The 7,901-nt window shown below is 34.5% G+C and overlaps 1 pseudogene; it reads left to right on the top strand.

The window, feature by feature from the left end:
- Positions 1 to 266: 266 nt before the first annotated feature.
- Positions 267 to 7,575, top strand: LOC148614982 (uncharacterized; annotated as a pseudogene).
- Positions 7,576 to 7,901: the final 326 nt, after the last annotated feature.

The following is a 7,901-nucleotide window of genomic DNA, read 5'->3' as shown; positions in this document are numbered from 1 at the left end:
GTACCAGCGATGATGGAGACCAACAGTTTATATAAATTACTATTTACAAGACTGTTCGAGTTATCCGGAGATACAGTGGACTCGTTCAGGGATATACTATTACAAATATCGCCGCGAACAGCCAAATTCAGATTTGGAGGAAGATGTATGACATTGGAGAATAGTCTTTTAATTACTTTAATGTGGCTACGTCAATATCCAACTACACAGTACTTTCAATTTACTTTGGTGTTAGTATTGCCACGGTAAGTGCAGTAATAAGCAGGATGTGGGTATTTCTTTGGGAAGAATGTGCTGGATTTATAGCGTGGTCGGATGTCAACACATGGCAGCAAAGATCAGGAACCTGGCCATAAATGCAGAATGTTGTTGGATGTATCGACGGAATATCTCACGAAATTCTTGTACCATCAACAGAGCCACAAGAGATGTTATACAGTGGCCATAGAAAGTTCCACTGCATTCATAATCAGGTACAGTATCAGTTATCATAAACTGATAACAAGAGGCTCCCAGGAGCCTGAATCGCTCACCTGGTTCAATTTTGCCTTTCAAGGGCAATAAGTTAAACAAGAAGTTGTCTTAGACACTGGCTAAAAAAACCTGTCATTTTTCCCTGTCAAGGACAATAACTCGTCTTACAAATTTTATGCCTGAAGACTTTTGTAGTCCTAAAAATAAGGATCATTTCAGCTTTTGAAAGAATTTGGCTAAACCTAACCGGTTTGGAGATATATGCGAAAAACTATTGTCTGACCCCTATGTTCTATTTTTAGTAACGGCGGCCATATTGTTCGACGGATCAAAAACCCCCATATCATTTCTATGCAGGAAACCCCAAGAATTATTCATGCCAAGTTTGATTCCAATTGGTCAAGTAGTTTCTAAGGAGAAGAGTTTTGAAAATTTGTTAACGACGACGGACGACGACGACGGACGCCAAGTGATGGCAGTAGCTCATCTGGCCAAAGGCCAGGTGAGCTAAAAACTAGACGTTTTTATGTACATGTACAAGTACAATGGGTACATAAAAATAATATTTTATATTCTAATTACTTTTTAAGTTTTGTGTTTTGTCTCTGTAGCATATTTCGCTATTCGTCAATATCGATGAGTTAATTGTATTTTTCATGTTTGAAAGTTCTGACATTCATAGAAAATCTATAGAAATCTCTTGTTGAAATGATGATTGGGGGTTTTTACGGTCTTGACTATCCTTACGGATCTCGCACGACCGCCCCTTACGAGGATTCTGTTAGTAAATGTATGATAGTAGTTGGAGGTAGCGGAGCCTAGCCTTCGGGATACCCACCCTCCCAAGTCAGGGTTTTGAGTCCACTCTCGCTCCCTCAAACCCCTGACATCACTCATTCATATTTAGCGGGTATCGTCCAGCCAATTCCGATTGCTTGCTTCTCCGGGTGAGAAGCAACAATGATAATCGATTTAACAAAAAAATGTCTGTGGAAAGGTAAACAATAATACGAGGTAATGGATCCCGGACGGTCCGATATAGTATCTGAAAGTTGCATGATGTCACAAATGATGCAGTTTGGGCAAAAATGATAACTAGATTCTGTGTAGAGTCTTTACTGAAAAAAATGACGTTATGTGTAGCCACTTTGTAAGTTATATCAAAGAGTTTCTATTACGAGTGATTTGATTGGATTTCATTAGATGGCGGCGCTGAACGATACCCACTAAATATGAATGAGTGATGTCATGGGTTTGAGGGGGCGAGAGTTGACTCAAAACCCTGACTAAGGAGGATGGGGATACCCAACTTAAGACATTAGTCAGAGTACGTCCTACTATCAGCTGGGCTGCTCTGTTGACGCTCTGGTCTATTCCCAGACCCCACGTTGGTCCGAGAGCGTTTCCCCACTCTAACTGTTTGGGAGTACCTCAACGTGAAGAGTCTCTTGTTGAAATACAGAAAAAAACTCAGTTATATAACTACTAGTTTTCAATGACGCGGACCTCTAAGAAAGCATCCCATCTTCCGTCTAGTGAGTCATATTTTTCAGTATCGTAATAGCACAAGAGTACGAGCAATTTAATCGATTGTTATTGAATACTGATATAATGCATCTATTCCATTTGATATTTTAAAAACAATTTACACCCTCTTCCCCCCCCAAAGAAAAAAAAATACATCAAGCCCATTTAACTACATTCTATTTGACAAACGAAGCAATAATCACCTGGTAAAATCCGTTTTTTCCAATACTGTGGTTATGGAAAATATGGTTGACGAGTGATAGTTGTGCTGTAATATTTAAACCTGAAGAACATTAAACAAATTAAAATGTGTATGAAACAAACAAATACACGAACAACGTCGTGACTCCTTTTGCTGGATATCTTTCAATTATGCTTTGTGTACAATTCTGGCATAGCAGAGCTAACGATGTCCTGATAACCCCTTTTGTCTTGGGGTATTTAAAAAATTGATCTATCCAAAAAGTTAAACAAATATTGACTCTAAATGTAATGAAAATGCTACCTCAATTCATATCAATTGTGTCAGAAATATGCTCGACATTGGTTTTATAATACATGTAATATTTTTCGGGACTTTAAGTATGTTATTTATACAAAAAATAATTAACAGATAATTTGAATACCATGACATTAATTTTAAATTGCATTTTACGGGTGATTATTGACAACCAAAAGAACATATGCTTCGTTCAGGCTAAAAACCACTAATTCCACTTCCCATAGGCTTCTATGCTAATTTCACAATATTCAATGGCTTCTCTGGACTTTACCTTAACTTTAACCTGCAGATGACTATATATCAGCATGATTCTACATATGTCAGCTCACAATCCTCAGAATGGCATGTGGGGTTAGCAGACTTGCAGTGCAGTACTGGTCACCGGAAGTGAAGGGTCTATAAATAGCATGGGAAATCCCAGTGTTTTCACAAGATAGGGGTATATTTAAAAATCATTATGGAGATTAGGCTTCACATCACAAGAAGCAAAATGCACCTATAAAATGTACAGAAATGTTTTTCCTTTCAGAAACTGTTTAAATTTTTAAAATAAGATGAGAACTTTTTTCACAGCACTATGAGGAACAGGGGTAATTTCTGCGTAGGACTATTTTTGCGTACGTTCCAAATGCTCATTGGTTGAATTGGTGGTCTGTAACCTAAAGAGTCACTTTTTGTCTTAGAAAAAATAAATAACTATACAGGTATCTTTCTACACACATACTGAATGCATTTGCAAAGTTTCAGTGAAATGTGACAAGCACTTTTTTAAATATTTGATTTTTAAATATAGGGTAACCAAGTTGTGCCAGCAAAAAAGTGAAAATATTCTACCATACTGAAATGCATTAAATATTTGCAAAGAACTTTTTCTGACTTTTCAAATAAAAAATATCAATCACAACTTGTTTTTTAACAATATTAATGAAGAAATAGTTTTAAAAGTAATCATTTTCTGAGAAATTGGTCTATTTTTAAAAATTTATTTCTGACATGCCTCCCCCTTTTTCTTGATCATATGTCAAATATCCTAAATCTTTAAATTTTCACAAAAGGTGATATATTTGGCTTTAAATTTGTAAATACAGTGTTTTCACATTAAAACATGACCAGTAAAGGGCACCTAAAGCAAAAAAAGTGCTCAATAATGGATTTTCCATGTTGCCATAGGGGAATGCTTATATGGCCTTAACCGCAGTAATGAAAGTGAGTTTTTCCTCATTTCTAACCTAATTTTTGCTCAAATCTACACAAAACTTGATTTCAAGTGCTTATTACTACCATATTTAGGTAAATGTAGCCCTCAAAGTTTAATATTTGATATTTTTACTAAATTTTCTACACTTTTTACAAGATAGGACATAAAAATCAGCCAAAAAGACCAATTTTCCATAATTTGGACCTATAACTTAAAAAAATGCATATTTTGAAGGATTTTTGTAGTGTATTCCTCTCATGGCAAAGTTAACAAGATCTTCAAGTAGTTTAAAGCTATTTCAAGAAACTTTTCATTTTGCCATGGCTTCAGCTTAAGGCTAAAAACCACTAATTCCACTTCCCATAGGCTTCTATGCTAATTTCACAATATTCAATGGCTTCTCTGGACTTTACCTTAACTTTAACCTGCAGATGACTATATATCAGCATGATTCTACATATGTCAGCTCACAATCCTCAGAATGGCATGTGGGGTTAGCAGACTTGCAGTGCAGTACTGGTCACCGGAAGTGAAGGGTCTATAAATAGCATGGGAAATCCCAGTGTTTTCACAAGATAGGGGTATATTTAAAAATCATTATGGAGATTAGGCTTCACATCACAAGAAGCAAAATGCACCTATAAAATGTACAGAAATGTTTTTCCTTTCAGAAACTGTTTAAATTTTTAAAATAAGATGAGAACTTTTTTCACAGCACTATGAGGAACAGGGGTAATTTCTGCGTAGGACTATTTTTGCGTACGTTCCAAATGCTCATTGGTTGAATTGGTGGTCTGTAACCTAAAGAGTCACTTTTTGTCTTAGAAAAAATAAATAACTATACAGGTATCTTTCTACACACATACTGAATGCATTTGCAAAGTTTCAGTGAAATGTGACAAGCACTTTTTTAAATATTTGATTTTTAAATATAGGGTAACCAAGTTGTGCCAGCAAAAAAGTGAAAATATTCTACCATACTGAAATGCATTAAATATTTGCAAAGAACTTTTTCTGACTTTTCAAATAAAAAATATCAATCACAACTTGTTTTTTAACAATATTAATGAAGAAATAGTTTTAAAAGTAATCATTTTCTGAGAAATTGGTCTATTTTTAAAAATTTATTTCTGACATGCCTCCCCCTTTTTCTTGATCATATGTCAAATATCCTAAATCTTTAAATTTTCACAAAAGGTGATATATTTGGCTTTAAATTTGTAAATACAGTGTTTTCACATTAAAACATGACCAGTAAAGGGCACCTAAAGCAAAAAAAGTGCTCAATAATGGATTTTCCATGTTGCCATAGGGGAATGCTTATATGGCCTTAACCGCAGTAATGAAAGTGAGTTTTTCCTCATTTCTAACCTAATTTTTGCTCAAATCTACACAAAACTTGATTTCAAGTGCTTATTACTACCATATTTAGGTAAATGTAGCCCTCAAAGTTTAATATTTGATATTTTTACTAAATTTTCTACACTTTTTACAAGATAGGACATAAAAATCAGCCAAAAAGACCAATTTTCCATAATTTGGACCTATAACTTAAAAAAATGCATATTTTGAAGGATTTTTGTAGTGTATTCCTCTCATGGCAAAGTTAACAAGATCTTCAAGTAGTTTAAAGCTATTTCAAGAAACTTTTCATTTTGCCATGGCTTCAGCTTAAGGCTAAAAACCACTAATTCCACTTCCCATAGGCTTCTATGCTAATTTCACAATATTCAATGGCTTCTCTGGACTTTACCTTAACTTTAACCTGCAGATGACTATATATCAGCATGATTCTACATATGTCAGCTCACAATCCTCAGAATGGCATGTGGGGTTAGCAGACTTGCAGTGCAGTACTGGTCACCGGAAGTGAAGGGTCTATAAATAGCATGGGAAATCCCAGTGTTTTCACAAGATAGGGGTATATTTAAAAATCATTATGGAGATTAGGCTTCACATCACAAGAAGCAAAATGCACCTATAAAATGTACAGAAATGTTTTTCCTTTCAGAAACTGTTTAAATTTTTAAAATAAGATGAGAACTTTTTTCACAGCACTATGAGGAACAGGGGTAATTTCTGCGTAGGACTATTTTTGCGTACGTTCCAAATGCTCATTGGTTGAATTGGTGGTCTGTAACCTAAAGAGTCACTTTTTGTCTTAGAAAAAATAAATAACTATACAGGTATCTTTCTACACACATACTGAATGCATTTGCAAAGTTTCAGTGAAATGTGACAAGCACTTTTTTAAATATTTGATTTTTAAATATAGGGTAACCAAGTTGTGCCAGCAAAAAAGTGAAAATATTCTACCATACTGAAATGCATTAAATATTTGCAAAGAACTTTTTCTGACTTTTCAAATAAAAAATATCAATCACAACTTGTTTTTTAACAATATTAATGAAGAAATAGTTTTAAAAGTAATCATTTTCTGAGAAATTGGTCTATTTTTAAAAATTTATTTCTGACATGCCTCCCCCTTTTTCTTGATCATATGTCAAATATCCTAAATCTTTAAATTTTCACAAAAGGTGATATATTTGGCTTTAAATTTGTAAATACAGTGTTTTCACATTAAAACATGACCAGTAAAGGGCACCTAAAGCAAAAAAAGTGCTCAATAATGGATTTTCCATGTTGCCATAGGGGAATGCTTATATGGCCTTAACCGCAGTAATGAAAGTGAGTTTTTCCTCATTTCTAACCTAATTTTTGCTCAAATCTACACAAAACTTGATTTCAAGTGCTTATTACTACCATATTTAGGTAAATGTAGCCCTCAAAGTTTAATATTTGATATTTTTACTAAATTTTCTACACTTTTTACAAGATAGGACATAAAAATCAGCCAAAAAGACCAATTTTCCATAATTTGGACCTATAACTTAAAAAAATGCATATTTTGAAGGATTTTTGTAGTGTATTCCTCTCATGGCAAAGTTAACAAGATCTTCAAGTAGTTTAAAGCTATTTCAAGAAACTTTTCATTTTGCCATGGCTTCAGCTTAAGGCTAAAAACCACTAATTCCACTTCCCATAGGCTTCTATGCTAATTTCACAATATTCAATGGCTTCTCTGGACTTTACCTTAACTTTAACCTGCAGATGACTATATATCAGCATGATTCTACATATGTCAGCTCACAATCCTCAGAATGGCATGTGGGGTTAGCAGACTTGCAGTGCAGTACTGGTCACCGGAAGTGAAGGGTCTATAAATAGCATGGGAAATCCCAGTGTTTTCACAAGATAGGGGTATATTTAAAAATCATTATGGAGATTAGGCTACACATCACAAGAAGCAAAATGCACCTATAAAATGTACAGAAATGTTTTTCCTTTCAGAAACTGTTTAAATTTTTAAAATAAGATGAGAACTTTTTTCACAGCACTATGAGGAACAGGGGTAATTTCTGCGTAGGACTATTTTTGCGTACGTTCCAAATGCTCATTGGTTGAATTGGTGGTCTGTAACCTTCAGTCAGGATTTCTTGGCCATGCTAATGACGCATTCGCGTACCAGCAGCTGCCATCAATCGGACCTACGCTGGACTTGGACTTTCCGGCAAATTTGTTTTTGTTAGCATACAGCATATACCCTGACACAAGACCACTTGTTACACCTTACAAGGCCAATGAGATGGCCGGACAGGCAAGACTTGAGAAGAGACGTAGACGTAGACGTAGATTCAATATTGTTCATAGAAAGAGACGTGTGTATGTTGAGCACGTAATGAATGAATTGAAGACTTTTAGGATAGTAGGATCTATATTTAGACATCCTAGATGGGAGCTATCTTGTGTTGTTGAGTTATGTGCAGGACTATCAAAGAAAAAGGCAGATTTGATTAAAACTATGCTTTCTTAAGTACAATTTGCATTTTTCTTATATTTATCAGCACCCATATTTAATGACGCCCAATGTTCCCATTAAATAATTACATTTAACAATAAACATTTAAATGTTGAAAAGTTGAGAAACAGTCATATTGTATTTAAGAATAACGAATTGTGAACGATAGCCACGTTCAATGGGTATCAATGGAACTAAGTACAAATGAAATATGAATGAAAGGTAAAAAGAAATTGATAAATGTGACCCTAAATTTGCGGCCTTACGGCAAAGAGTATTGAAGATAAAACAAATTATATTGTGTAATTTCTAGTCGTAGCATAAACTTAATACATTCATTT

Source organism: Perna viridis, chromosome 6 (assembly GCF_037379345.1).
Source record: "Perna viridis isolate PV_CMFRI_1.1 ecotype Kerala chromosome 6, ASM3737934v1, whole genome shotgun sequence".
Taxonomy (NCBI): Eukaryota; Metazoa; Mollusca; class Bivalvia; order Mytilida; family Mytilidae; genus Perna; species Perna viridis.
This window is presented reverse-complemented; position numbering and strand designations above follow the sequence as displayed.